Source organism: Eurosta solidaginis, chromosome 1 (genome assembly GCF_040869045.1).
Source record: "Eurosta solidaginis isolate ZX-2024a chromosome 1, ASM4086904v1, whole genome shotgun sequence".
NCBI classification, from domain to species: Eukaryota; Metazoa; Arthropoda; class Insecta; order Diptera; family Tephritidae; genus Eurosta; species Eurosta solidaginis.
This window is the reverse complement of record NC_090319.1, coordinates 105,302,392-105,318,159: the sequence shown is the minus strand read 5'-3', so window position 1 is coordinate 105,318,159 and position 15,768 is coordinate 105,302,392.

The following is a 15,768-nucleotide window of genomic DNA, read 5'->3' as shown; positions in this document are numbered from 1 at the left end:
TTTTTTGTTTTTTTTTTGTAACGTTTTATGAGACCATCTAACTCTTATCAAAGGTGGTATCAAAAGACGCATTTAGGACTCGAAAGCGGAAATTAAAATTTTTATTTCTGTCGCAAAATATTTACAAAAACCCACAAAATGGCCCAAGAGGGTCCGAAATATGAGGCCCGATCCACGGTTTTTTTGCACAGAAGATTTTTCTGTGTTGGCGGCCTTTGGCCGCGATTTGTAAAAATAACTCTGGATGGTCCACCGCATTAGTGTGTACAAAAAATCTGGAAAAATACAACCACATGAAAATTTGAACCGAACTGATATGATAGAAATTAAATTATTAATTTTTGTTTTCGGATTCTTAGATCGGGAGGTCGAAATGCGTCTTTTGATACCAACTTTAAAATTTTTTGTTAAAAATTAGGTGATGAACCGTCTTCTAAAACGTTACATTTTTTCAAAGCAACTGCAAAATTGTATGAGACAACTGCTAGTAATCAGTTGTAAGATTTTGACGTCTTTGACAACTACACTAACACAACGTTGTAAACGGTAATGCCACAAAAAATTGTTAGACTATACAACTCAACCGACGTTTTTTTTGACAGGTTGAGTTGTAATCTGTAATACCAAATTGCGAAATTTCAAACCAACTAGAGCTGAGTTGTAAACGGTAATAGGGGCATAAGCCTGTCAGATCAGCCGCTTAGATCTGCTTAAGACTGAAAAACTGCAGAATAAGTTTGAGCGTAGTTTAACTGACAAACTGCGTTGAACTTGTACTGAAAAACCGGGCGTTAAGGTAACAGTAAAACGCCTTGCTGACTTTTTCGCTTTGAAGCGAGCAAAGCTATTTCGGGTTGGGTGATTGTCTGTTTTGAGGAGCGTCCTCTTACGTACGTCTGTGATAACACTAGCTACGACATACACAAAGTTCAACGGATAAATTCATGGTGAATATACCCAACTTGTTCGGGACTTGAATAATTGTGGTGAGTGACGTATTAGGCTATTACCGTACGTGCGTAATGGTCATTTACGGGATTTCAAAACAGGAAAAATTTGTTCGCCCCATCTTGCGGATTTTCTTAAAAACAAAAGTTTCACGTGTTTACTTTTGCATCAATTTTTAATAGCAAATTCGACAAGTTGACCAAAGTAAAGTATTATTTTAACCCTTACCTGCTTGGTTTTCCAGCGGAACGTGTAGCTCTTCCTGTCTTCATGGGTCGTGAGCCTCAGCTTCAGTTCCCTGAAGAACTGTTCGGGATCGAGGTCCCCCTCATATACGTGTTGGATGTCGCCTTGTTCGAGGCCTTGCCGTTCTTGTGGCTCGGGTCCAAATCTGGTTTTGTGCCTGGTTCGTTTATGGCCATCAGGTGTTCCGTTATTGGTGGCCCATAAAAAAATTGTATTTTTTGAATATTTGCTTTGTTTGCCGGCCACACTGTTACCTCGAACCAGGGATGCACCTTAACGTTAAGCTAATCGTTTATCAAAAAATTTCCACCGTTTCCGTTGAAACACTTCGAAATATTATCGATAAAGAAATTATCAAGATAAATTGTATCTCGTTTTTAACCGAAACGAAAAGCTTTCGTTAACGTTAAAAACGTTAACAAAAACGTGATACTTTATGTTTGAATTGTGCTGGCAATGCTATAGCCATGGTGAAGCCGTAAGGTGGTAACAACGAGCGCACATACACACACAAACTCCATATAATTTGTTTGTGTAATTCGTTGGTGGTAATGTCAAAAACACTCTGAGAAATGTTCGTACTGTCAAAATTCATGAGAAAAGTTGCAATCAGCTTGGCTAATGCTTTCACCTTTAATGACTCCGCCATCAATCAGCTTTGCCAGCATAGTTTGAAATTAATAATGAACATAAACGATTTGATTCCGTTTTGATATGGCAGAAAACGAAACGAAATCATTTCGTTAATTTGACGTTTTTAACGTTAATAAACGAAACGAAATGACTTTGTTTCGTTTATTAACGTTAATTATCGTAACGAAATGATATCGGTTCGTTGGTTAAGCATGCCTGCCTCGAACGGCGGGCGCCACGGGCGTATCGGTTTTGGCTGGTCTGGCGTTGTGGGTTGGTAAGGCGGATATTGAAAATGTAGTAGTTTGTGTAAGAAACATAAATTTCTAATTTTTAGGAAAGTACAAACGTCGCTTCCGAGAATTTGGGCAGCGTACGAAGATATATGGTCAAATTTCCTCTTAGAAAATACGAAACGAGCAGTATTGTTTATGGCTAGCTGCAATTTATTAAGCGACAGCGAATCAAGGCTACCATAAATAAGTTCTCCATAAGAAATGTGAGGTATTATAAGAGCTTTGACTAGCTTCATTTTAGCGTCTCGCGGTAATAAATAGGCAGTTCTGTATGAGTTACGAAGGATATTATAGATTTTACCAACCACAAAGTTGATATGGTCAGTGCAGATCAGATTTGAATTGATTTTGAATCCTAAATTGGTGACAGCATCGTGAAAAAATATTTTATCGCCATTAAGCATAATTTCAGGAAGGCTGCTTAGATCCTTGCGGAACACCAGACATTATGGGCTTCAAATCAGATAACTTATCATCACACTGAACTTGCTGAAAGCGGCCAGTGAGATAGCTTTGCATTAACTTAATTGCGAAAGGGCTGAAGTTATATACTGTTTCAAGTTTGCGAAGTAATATTTTATAATCAACCATGTCAAAAGCTCTTGAGAAATCTAGAAGAACTAGAACTGTGAATTCATTATGGTCGTAGGCTGGACGTATGTCCTCAAGAATTTTTAACATAGATGTAGCACAACTATGCCCTCTTCTAAATCCAGATTGGGCCTCAGATAGTAAACGGTTATTATAAACATAGTCAGTTATCTGCTTTGATAGTAATTTCTCGTATACTTTGGATAGCGCAGGTAGCAAGCTTATTGGTCTAAAGTCTTTGCATGAAACCGGAGTCTTTGATTTAGGAACCTGAATGACATTAGCCATTTTCCACTGAGTAGGAAACCCACAGGATGTGATGGAAAAATTAAATATATACGTTATCGAGGAGATTACATAAGGAAGAAGAAGCTTGATAAAACGTACGCTAATGCCATCGATTCCTACTGCATTGGACCTAATAGCCAAGATAGCATCCACCACATCACCCTCTGTTACTACTGTGAAATCAAAAATATTGGTATTCGGTCTATTCTTTACCGCAATCATATCTTCGTTATCCTTATTGACATTAGCATTAGGTGTACTATGATTTGTATGATCACGTAAGAAATGTGCATTCAAAACATTGGGGTCTACGTTGCATTGCAGATGATTATTTTTAGATATGCCGAAACAGCGAAGATTTTTCCAGAGAATTTTGGAAGGAAGTTTGGAATCAAATCTAATGCTGAAGTAAGCTACCTTAGCATTTCGGATGCAGAGGTTGGTTTGGTTCCGTAAGAGACGGTAGGCTTCCCAGTGGTAATCATTCTGGCATCGCTTCCACACCCTGTAAGCTGTCTCTCGTTTTTTTATTAATTTCAAGATCTCTGATGTAAACCACGGTTTTTTATGGCTCTGGATTTTTACGGTCTTTAGCGGGACGTATGTATTAAACAGGTAATTAACGTGGTTATTAAAATATTGTAATTTTTCGTCTAACTTAGAAAATGGTAAACATCCACTCCAGTCAAGACGAGAAGCCTCTTCACTAAGGGCTCCTAAGTTTACACCATTCTAATTCCTATACGTTATTTCAAAGCCGGGTTCTTTTACATTGAATTGCAAATCATATGATAAGAACAGCATTTCATGGTCAGATATACCTTCCATAGGGAGTTGGTCAAAATGATTTACGTAATTGGCATTGTTAACATAAATTAGGTCAAGCAAGGTAGGCTTACTGTTATTAGCAAAGCGAGTTGCTAATGGATTTATAATATTTAAATCACACTCTATAAAGTTATTTATAAGGGACTTACTACGGGTGTCATTATTAAGAATATCTATATTAAAATCCCCGCATATAAGCACATACTCATAATATATAGAAAATTCCGACAATTTCTGAAATAGGACTGTCAGGTCATTGGACCTATTAGGGTTGTAGACACAAGCAACAAAACATTTTACCCGAGCGTCACCCATCTCAATAAAGATGCTCTCAACTTCAGTTTCATGCTCTGACCGATACAATATTTTTGGATGTAAGGAAGCTTTACAGTATATAGCAACACCTCCACCTCGAACGTTGTGTTTCCTGTCGTTTCTCAATAACACATAATTACCCATTTTGTATGCGTGATCATCAACATTGGATCTAAACCAAGTCTCCGTAACACAAATCAAGTCAATGTTGTGGCCATCAAATAAATACGAAAGGTAGTCCAATTTATGTGCCGTAAGACTACGAGTATTCAAATGGCACATATTAAATGTTTTATGACTTTTGCAAATTTGACCCAAAATACACCTCACATGCCCACTGTCAGCACAATCATTATTCAAATTACCTATAAACATAACAAATAAGCGAGATGTTGTCCACAAAGCAGTATGAGATAATAAAAAGTTTTGGAGAGAGGAAGAATACGGTAAGAGGAATAAATAAAGAAAAATTACCAATAACATAAATTGAAAATAATCTATTTACTACAGAGAAAACCATTATATTAGAATGCATGTACAAGTGAAAATATTGCATCAAATATCATCGTTGATGTTACTGCAATTCGGTCAGCGCTCTCCTGTCACTAATTTTTATTGCTTCGCCTTGCTGTTGACTACGCACATACACATCTCCGCGCAAAGAGAAGACAGAAAAAAACCGCTTCTGTTTTTTTAGTTGCATTGCATGCTGTAATATCTCGCGGTTGTGCTTGGTAAGGCATTCATGCACAAAGATTTTACCACTTTCAGCGTGCCCAATATCATTAAGAGCAATTTGTCTCTTGCTTGATTTACAAAACCTTGTAATTGATCTTAAAAGCAAAGAGCGGTCAGTGGGAGAATTTAATTTTATTATTATGGGCGAGCTACCAGTTTTGCTCTTACGAATGCGAAAAGCAGAGCGTATTGGCGGTGTATTTAATTGGACAGTGCGACATATTCTATCAAACACTTCACTTAAATTTTCATTAGGGATTTGGGGAACTCCACTTATTAATACGTCTGAAAGCAAAGCATTATTTTGGCATTCATTTATTTGAATTTTTAGAGTGTTTATCTCCGCTCTAAGCTGCCTGCACTCACTTTCCGCTGACTCAACCCTAGTTTCCATACATGAGTAATTATTTTTTAAATTCGCGATCTCTTCCGCTAACTCACCAACTCTCTGAAGAACTCGCTGCTCTGATTCTCTTAAGTTTTCCTTTATACGCTCCGTCAATTCCTCTAATATGCTCTCCTTCCATATAATCATTTTTGCTTCAAACGGGAAATTTCACTTGAGACTGGCGGTAGGCTCTCAAGTTTAGAAGGTTTTGCGAATGTTGGAGTGCGATGAGGGGAAGAGGAAGCCGTTTGCCGTGTAACTTTTGGTTTTGCTGGAGCCATATTCATTAAAATTTTTAAATATGATTACTAATTTGTGATAAATATTACAGCGAAACTTCACAGAAGAATTCCACGCACTAGTTGCAAACCACTTTACAAAAGAATTGTCCGCGTGTTTACAAAATTAAAGTGACAGATTATTTAAATAAATGCTATTTTATTGCAGCGAAACGAATCACACGTCTACTCTCTTTGCATATTAGGGACCCTATTCAACATCAACAGCGGAACATAAGAAGAAGACGGCCGCATAACACAAATCTGCCCGAGTTGCCGGCTTTCGTTCAGCAAAGCAATTTTCTGGCGGCCAAGTTGAGTTGAATTCCTACTTCTTCATATGCCAAAATCTATTTAAGCCTTATTAAAAAATCCTTGCATAATTTCTGTATGGCTGCATCAAATATGTATACCAAGAGCTCTATCGTTGCTTATGATATACTTTTCGACTTAAAATAAATATTGTGGTTGTTGTTGTTGTTGTTGTTGTATTAACAGTGAGAATATTGGGGTAGAATGTAAATACATATGTATTTTAGCACAAGTTTGTACAAATAAGTGTTCTTTCTTAAAAGAACCAATTTCCTTTAACTATTTTGATGCATTCCCTTTAATTTAACTAGTGAAAAAACTCCTATGAAATGGTAGAGAAATCTCCCTCTCCCTCACATTCATAATACCTACTTTTCTCCCATAACCGGTTTCCGCTTTTTCGAACATTGTTCAGAATAGGAGGAAAGGGAGAAGTGAAAAAACTCACAAGGAATTTTTATTTAGAATACGAGGAATGGGAGAAGGGAAAAAACTCGCACGGAATTTTCGTTTAGAATTGGGCTGAGCTGATAAAGCATAATGATGTGTTCCTGGTGATGACTTCAGAGTAAAGTCGAAGTATCGACCAATTAAAAGTTTTATACGAAAAGAAACATTAGGAGGACTCATTAAATAAATTTAGGGTGTAAGGTGTAAAATTACATATATCCATTTACACACGCTGTAATATGAACGCACCTAGTATTAGGGGGACTCATGTAACCGTATAAATGCCTTATAAAGTGTGTAAACGTATAAATTTATCTAGTGCGTAAACGAGCTGTCAAATTTTGTATGAAAAACCATTTACACAATTTGTATAAATTTACGCGCACATTTCATTGTGTAAACGCGGTAAACTCAAAGGAATGCAACCTTGCAGACATTACAGCAGGCATTTTCATCAGAAATCTCCAACATCAGCAAGTAAAGGCGTTTTAGTTTTGATTTTTCACTTAATCTTGGCATTTTTTAATTTGTATAACAATCAAAAAAATTTTGTTTGGCAATAATACAGCTGATAAACAATCAAGTTTATCAAGAGTATTACTAGGTGCGTTCATATAACCGCGTGTGTAAATTGATATAATTTTACACCTTATAAGTTTATATGCTTTCATGAGTCCCCCTATTATTCTTAATAAACTTAATTGTCGATCAGCTGTATTATTACCAAAAAACTTTTGATTGTTATACAAATTAAATAATGCCAACATTAAGTGAAAAATCAAAACTTAAACATCTTGCTGTTGTTGGCGATTTCTGATGAAATGGATGACAATTAAGTTTGCAAGGTTGCATTCATGGCGTAACGATACAAGGTGGCAGCACGGGACAGCTGATTATAAACTTTTTTGTCCATCGAATTTACAAAAGCAAAGTACATGGAACTTTTATCTACGTTTGTAGGTATGTCGCCATGCTGCCACCTTGTATCGTTCCGTCATGGTTGCATTCCTTTAAGTTTACCGCGTGAACACCATGAAATGTGCGCGTAAATTTATACAAATTGTGTAAACGATTTATCATACAAAATTTGACAGTTCGTTTACGCACTAGATAAATTTATACGTTTACACACTTTATAAGGCATTTATAAAGTTAATTGAGTTCCCCTAATGTATTTTACCCTGTGAGCTCAAGCTCATCAAACATACTACATCAAGTTTTTTTTTGTATTTTTTTATTTCTTTTTTTGATGTTTTTCTTCATTTTGCTTCATTCTAGACAGCAACAACATTCGGATTTGCTGGACAAATAACCACTTCCTTAGATTATTTTTAGCTGATCTTCTTTAACCCTCTCCTTCCCAAATTAAGAATAAGCTATAAAAAAATTAAACTATGTTTTTTTAATAGAAATAGTATTCGAAATGACCCTGTATTAAAATTTGTTTGGTACATTTGGCTCAGTGGGTGAAACAGATTTGTAGCCATATGGCTACCATGGGAAGGAAAGGGTTAAGGAAATATATCTACAAACATTTTTTTCTTTGAGGAGTGTGGTGCAGTGCAATAACTCCCGTGGCAAAAACAGGGAAATATAGGCGGGCCTTATTGCTTGTTTGAAAAGTTTAATTTTTAAAAAGCAAATAACGTCCCCCGAGAAAAGGATATAACGCTCATGGCTTTATTTTTTTTAACTATATTGTCGCTGCAGAGTTGCATAAGAATAATCATTTTATTATTGAGATACATATATTTTTTTTCTTTTTTGCCTTCGTTGGTTGTGGGTAATGGTTGCATACCCCAGCGGGTTAAGGGGCCTAGAATATTCCCGCGGTAGGCATACCTGTCGTAAGAGGCGACTAAAATCCATTAACTTAAAATGTTCGACGTGGTCATATCAAATCGTTCCCGAGATGGTTGGGCCTTTAATGATGATATTTACCACAAATTACCGGATAAAAAGGACCATCCACATTGTTGGCCATGTTTCTCACATTGGTCGTGCGACCCTGTTATTTTCCTAACTGTTTTGCATTGTGTGAAGAGTCTTTGTCGGCAACCTTTTTCTTTCCTTTTTCATTGGTTTTCACCCAATGACGTTTTAGTAGTTCACCTACTGTTCAAGTATAGGTGCCGATGGAAATAGCCAGTGAGGAAGTCGAGAAGACTTACCCAGGACTGATAATCATATTGTACCTGCAGAGTTTCGTACGAACTAATCATTTCATTATTGAGGTAGTTAGCTAGTTTTTTTATATCACTAGTTTTTGGTAATGTTGTGTTTGTTTTAACGATAAAGACATTCCGAAAATTTTGGAGAGTGTTATCGGCGTGATGGTCCTTTGCCGGATAAAGATACGGTACGTTCCGGATACTATCATTATAAGGTACTAGCCCGACCACCTCGGGAACGATTTGATATGACCACATTGAACCTTCTAGTTCAAAACACCTCCCACGCCCCGGTTCGATGTGGAACTTGCGGTCGCCAGGGTCTCGTCTGATAAATATGTGTATGATATGTTCATATTTGTAACAGCTCACCTGCTACTAGTATAGGTGCCGATGGAAGTTGCCAGTGAAGGAGTCTTATGCACTGGAGTGCTGATTTACCTCATCTCGACACCATTTTTATACTCAGTTGAGCACACGTATAAAGGAATCGAGATAGATATAGACTTCCATATATCAAAATCATCAGTATCGAAAAAAAATTTGATTGAGCCATGTCCGTCCGTCCGTCTGTCCGTTAACACGATAACTTGAGTAAATTTTGAGGTATCTTGATGAATTTTGGTATGTAGATTCCTGGGCACTCATCTCAGATCGTTATTTAAAATGAACGATATCGGACTATAACCACGCCCATTTTTTCGATATCGAAAATTTCAAAAAACCGAAAAAATGCGATAATTCATTGCCAAAGGCGGATAAAGCGATGAAACTTGGTAGATGGGTTGACGTTATGACGCAGAATAGAAAATTAGTAAGATTTTGGACAATGGGCGTGGCACCGCCCACTTTTACAAGAAGGTAATTTAAAAGTATTGCAAGCTGGAATTTGGCAGTCGTAGAAGATATCATGATGAAATTTGGCAGGAACGTTACTACTATTACTATATATGTGCTAAATAAAAATTAGCAAAATTGGATGAAGAACACGCCCACATTTTAAACAAATTTTTTTTTTAATTCAAATTTTATCAAAAAATTTAACATATTTACTGTATATAAGTAAATTAAGTCAAAATTCAACTCCAGTAATGATATGATGCAACAAAATACAAAAATAAAAGAAAATTTCAAAATGGGCGTGGCTCCGCCCATTTTCATTAAGTTTGTCTAGAATAATTTGAATGCCATAAGTCGAACAAAAATTTACCAATCCTTCTTAAATTTGGTAGGAGCATAGATTCTATGACGGTAACTGTTTTCTGTGAAAATGGGCGAAATCGGTTGAAGCCACGTCCAGTTTTTATACACAGTCCACCGTCTGGCCTTCCGCTCGGCCGTTAACACAATAACTTAAGCAAAAACCGATATATCTTTACTAAACTTAGTCCACGTACTTATCTGAACTCACTTCATCTTGGTATAAAAAATGGCCGAAATCCGACCATAACCACGCCCACTTTATCGATATCGAAAATTACGAAAAATGAAAAAAATGCCATAATTCTATACCAAATACGAAAAAAGGGATGAAACATGGTAATTGGATTGGTTTATTGACGCAAAATATAACTTTGGAAAAAACTTTGTAAAATGGGTGTGACATCTACCATATTAAGTAGAAGAAAATAAAAAAGTTCTACAAGGCGAAATCAACAGCGTTTGGAATCTTGGCAGGAATACTTTTAGTGGTATTGCATATATAAATAAATTAGCTGTACCCGACAGATGATTTTCTGGATCACCTGGTCCACATTTTGGTCGATATCGCGAAAACGCCTTCACATATACATCTAAGGGCCACTCGCTTTTAAAACCCTCATTAATACCTTTAATTTGATATCCATATCGTACGAACACATTCTAGAGTCACCCCTGGCCCACCCTAATGGCGATACCTCGAAAATGCGTCCACCTATAGACCTAATGCCCACTCCCTCTTAAAATGCTCAGTAACAACTTTCGTTATTTACCCATATCGTACAAACATTCTAGAGTCACCCCTGGCCCACCCTAATGGCGATATCTCAAAAAGGCGTCCACCTATAGACCTAATGCCCACTCCCTTTTAAAATGCTCAGTAACACCTTTCGTTTGATACTCATATCGTACAAACATTCTAGAGTCACCCCTGGCTCACCCTAATGGCGACATCTCGAAAAGGCGTCCACCTATAGACCTAATGCCCACTCCCTCTTAAAATGCTCAGTAACATCTTTCGTTTGATACCCATATCGTACAAACATTCTAGAGTCACCCTTGGTCCACCTTTATGGCGATATCTCGAAAAGGCTTCCACCTATAGAACTAAGGATTACTCCCTTTTAAAATACTCATTACCAACTTTCATTTGATACGCATATCGTACAAACACATTCTAGAGTCACCCCTGGCCCACCCTAATGGCGATATTTCGAAAAGGCGTCCACTTATAGACCTAATACCCACTCCCTTTTAAAATGCTCAGTAACACCTTTCGTTTGATACCCATATCGTACAAACATTCTATAGTCACCCTTGGTCCACCTTTATGGCGATATCTCGAAAAGGCTTCCACCTATAGAACTAAGGATTACTCCCTTTTAAAATACTCATTACCAACTTTCATTTGATACGCATATCGTACAAACACATTCTAGAGTCACCCCTGGCCCACCCTAATGGCGATATTTCGAAAAGGCGTCCACCTATAGACCTAATGCCCACTCCCTCTTAAAATGCTCAGTAACAACTTTCGTTATTTACCCATATCGTACAAACATTCTAGAGTCACCCCTGGCCCACCCTAATGGCGATATCTCAAAAAGGCGTCCACCTATAGACCTAATGCCCACTCCCTTTTAAAATGCTCAGTAACACCTTTCGTTTGATACCCATATCGTACAAACATTCTAGAGTCACCCCTCTCTCACCCTAATGGCGACATCTCGAAAAGGCGTCCACCTATAGACCTAATGCCCACTGCCTCTGAAAATGCTCAGTAACACCTTTCATTTGATACCCATATCGTTCAAACAAATTCTAGAGTCAGCCCTGGTCCACCTTTATGGCGATATCCCTAAATGGCGTCCATCCATAGAACTATGGCATACTCTCTCTTAAAATACTCTTTAATACCTTCCATTTGATACACATGTCATACAACCACATTCCAGGGTTACCCTAGGTTCATTTTCCTACATGGTGATTTTCCTTATTTTGTCTCCATAGCTCTCAACTGAGTATGTAATGTTCGGTTACACCCGAACTTAGCCTTCCTTACTTGTTAATTTTGAATTTTTTAACGTTTCTTTCTAATAAATAAGGTTTATCAGAGTTGCTTTCTTTACTCGAATCTTCTTCCCAAGATGAATGTATAATTTGTATGATATTATCATCGGCATTAAATCCAGGCTTATTAATGGAAATATCGGAACACGATGGAACCAAATTTATTGTTTTCATCTGTAAATTGACACGCTTGAAAAATTTAACCACTGGCGCTTTGATCTGCAACGCTTTCTTCATCCCCTTGTGCTTTGCGAAGTACGTTGGCAACACCCAGCACATCTCGTGATACAACCGATCGCATATAGTGGGATCTATGAATAGCCTCAGCTTGACCCATGAAATTGGCTATATCCGTGATTTTATTTTCGTCCATGTTATCTCCAGCACAAGTCGTTGCAATATGTTTTCTTAAATATGTTCCACGTAGCCTTTCAGGGTATTCAGCGCCACATTCCTCTGAAAACTTTCGCATTAACTGGCAAGCCCGAAGATATTTAAACTTTCCGTCAGTGAAGCCCGGTATACCAAAAATTTAAGGGTTATTTGTTGGAACTTTCGCGGAGGTTCGGTGGGACGAAATCAAATTTATAAACGTTTCCATTTGCGAATTGAGAAGAACAGGAACAACCCGTCCCAATTTCCCCGTTATCATAAATCTTGAGTGTTTTTCAGCTAAGTTTTTCTCCATTGCAGACAGTTTCTCATAAATTTCTGGGTTTTCCGCTTCTGATATTTTCTCGATTGCTTTCAGGTCAAGAATCAGCGCCCTTTCGATTTCCCCCGCTTGACGTCGGCTAAAAGTCTGAATAGATATTAATGTATATTCCAGAAGACTTATCCAGGTCTGATATTGATATTGTTGCTGCAGGGTTTCGTAAGAACTAATCATCTTATCATTGAGGTGGCTAGCTAGTTTTTTATATCACTGGTTGTTGGTAATGGCTTTATTTGTTTCTCGCATTGGTCCTCGCTTGCGACCCTGTTAATGACATGACTGTATTGTATGCTGTGAAGGAACAAGTATTTGTCCACAACCTTTTCCTTTTCATCAGCATTGTTTTCCACCCAATGCAGCTTTAGAAGCTCGCCTACTGCTCTAATATAGGTGCCGATGGAAGTTGCAAGTGAGGGAGTCTTATGCACTCGAGTCAATGGATCAAATCCTGATATTACTCCTACAGCCTTCACCATTGTTTTATAATATGGTGGATTATAAATTGATTTAAAATCTGTTATATCTGGATCGATATTCTTCATCGTAGCAAGCAGACGGCCAAGTGTCCTTAAACGATTTCGAATCATTTCCTCCTGCTGCTGTTAATAATATTTAGTTTCCGAATTTCATAAATATAAATAGAGCCGCGGGCGTTACTTGGTAAACCTAGTTTACTTTGCAATTATCTGCGTATGTATTAATTAGTTTAAGTAGATTTTCTCTAATGAAACATAAATACAATCCCTTTTTATTTTTTTGAAATGTTTCTTATAAAAAAAAAAATAATATTTTGCTTAACAAAGTTTATTGTTAAAATATCTGCATGGATTTGATGCATTAAAATATTTCAAGATGATTTTCTGTTAGGAAACAGAACTACTAACTTTTTTTGAAGTGTTCATTATAAAAAAGCGATACAAAATTTTGCTAAACCAGTTTACTGTCAAAATATCCGCATGGATTTGATGTATTGAATAATTTTAAGTTCATTTCTTTTTTTTTTAAAGAGCTGCTTACGAAAAATACATAAAAAGTCTTCTAAACCAAGTTTACTTTGAAAATATTCCCATGGATATGATTTATTAAATTATTTTATGTTGATTTTCTGTAAAGCCCGATATCCAGATCACAAGAAAACGCTTGTAAAGAAAATGAACAATAAAAAAGTTGAATACATATTTTCAAATAAAAAGTCTTCAAGTTTGGCTTACAATGGGGAAAATAAAAATATTTCTTGAGTGTTTTCTTATGATCTGGATACCATGCTTACAGAGGCATAACTACTAACTTATTTTTCATTGAAGTGTTCCTTATACACACATATATGAACATGTACTTGCATAATTTTTGTCTCATTAATTTTATGATAAATATAAATACTATTTCATATAACATAGTTTTTGGCTTCATTAGTTGTTGTCCAATGTTTCGACAGTTTTTACAGAAATAACTTTTTGTTGTTAATGTTAGTTCTAAGGCGATAAATATAATTATAATTATGATGGTGTATTATGTGATGTCGTCCAGCGACTTGAGAATTTTTTCATTCATCAATTAAAATGGCAGAGCCAGCTGTTATTATTGTACCTACAATTATCGGCGTCGTGAAGTGTTTCTTCTAAAAAAATATTTTGCTTAACCAAGTTTTTTGTTAAAATATCCGTATGGATTTGATGTATTAAATTATTTTAAGTTGATTTTCTGTTAGGAAACAGAACTACTAACTGTTTTTGAAGTGTTCATTTTAAACATAGTACAGGTTTACAAGTATGATATGTATGAGAAGGAAATAATTCCTTCCTCTTTCTTACACTGCAGTTTGACATTTCGGTCAGTGTCAAATTAGCGTGGAACCTGCGTAGAACATGAGTTTGACACTGAACGAAGTGTCAAAATTACTGGGGTTGCTGCCGTAAAAGCGACGCAGGGAAACAAAAAAAGGAGCGGAGTATCAGATATGGGTTGCTGTGATGGTACATTTTTTTGAACGAATTTAATATGAAAATGTAGTGCCCTATATGGATCCTACAGAAAATTATACAAAAGTCTTGAATTGGGGTATCTGAGAACGCGTAGTTATTCCAGCATTAAGAATACCAACACGTGTGCTAAGTTTTTCTACCCGTTCAAAAGTTCTCCGCGAAAACCCGTTTGAAACCGGGGTCGACTTCAATAACCCGTCCAAAAATGTGGAAAGAGATATGAAAAGACGCGTTTTGTCATGTTATCAATAGTCCAAAGGCGAAAAAGTATTCGAATTATTGGAAGCGAGGCAAAAATGTGTCTATTAATACCTCCCCCGACGGTTTTGGTCTTGTTTTAGCAATCGTCCCTGGTAATAAAGTATCACAATTTATTAATTAAGATTGTCCAAAACGTATAGATTTTAAAGAGAGATGTAATTAAGTGCTCGTTTGAAAGTAACTAAGGATATTTCTTTGTAATTTTACAATAAAAAATTTACGCAGTTTTCGTTAGCAGCTACTACACTTTTCTTGGACCTAAGAAGTACAACAGTGCCAAACATAATCAAAAAAAGGAACGAACAAGAACAAGCATTTTATCGGGTGAGCGTGGCTGTGTATGTACGCGCCGCTACATATCCTACTTGTAGACCTCTACTATGATTTTAAAAAAGCTATACAAAATTTTGCTAAACCAGTTTACTGTCAAAATATCCGCATGGATTTGATTTATTAAATTATTTTAAGTTGACTTTCTGTTAAGCCCGATATCCAGATCACAAGAAAACGCTTGTAAAGAAAATGAACAAGAAAAAAGTTGAATACATATTTTCAAATAAAAAGTCTTTAAGTTTGGTTTACAATGGGGAAAATAAAAATATTTCTTGAGCGTTTTCTTATGATCTGGATACCATGCTTACAGAGGCATAACTAGTAAGTTATTTTTCATTGAAGTGTTCCTTATACATACATATATGAACATGTACGTGCATAATTTTTGTCTTATTAATTTTATGAAAAATAAAAATCCTATTTCATATAACATAGTTTTTGACTTCATTAGTTGTTTATGGTTCCAATGTTTCCACAGGTTTTAGAGCAATAAATTTTCGTTGTTAATACTAGTGCTAAGGCGATAAATATAATTATGATGGTGTATTATGTGATGTCGTCCAGCGACTTGGGACTTTTTTTCATTCATCAATTAAAAGCATGGGGCCAGCTGTTATTATGGTACAATTATCGGCGTCGGAAGCAATTTTAACTCTTGAAAAATGACATCCCATGGGCGAGAAAAATCCCGAGTCGGAACATGGAACCAGAACCGGTTCTGTGTC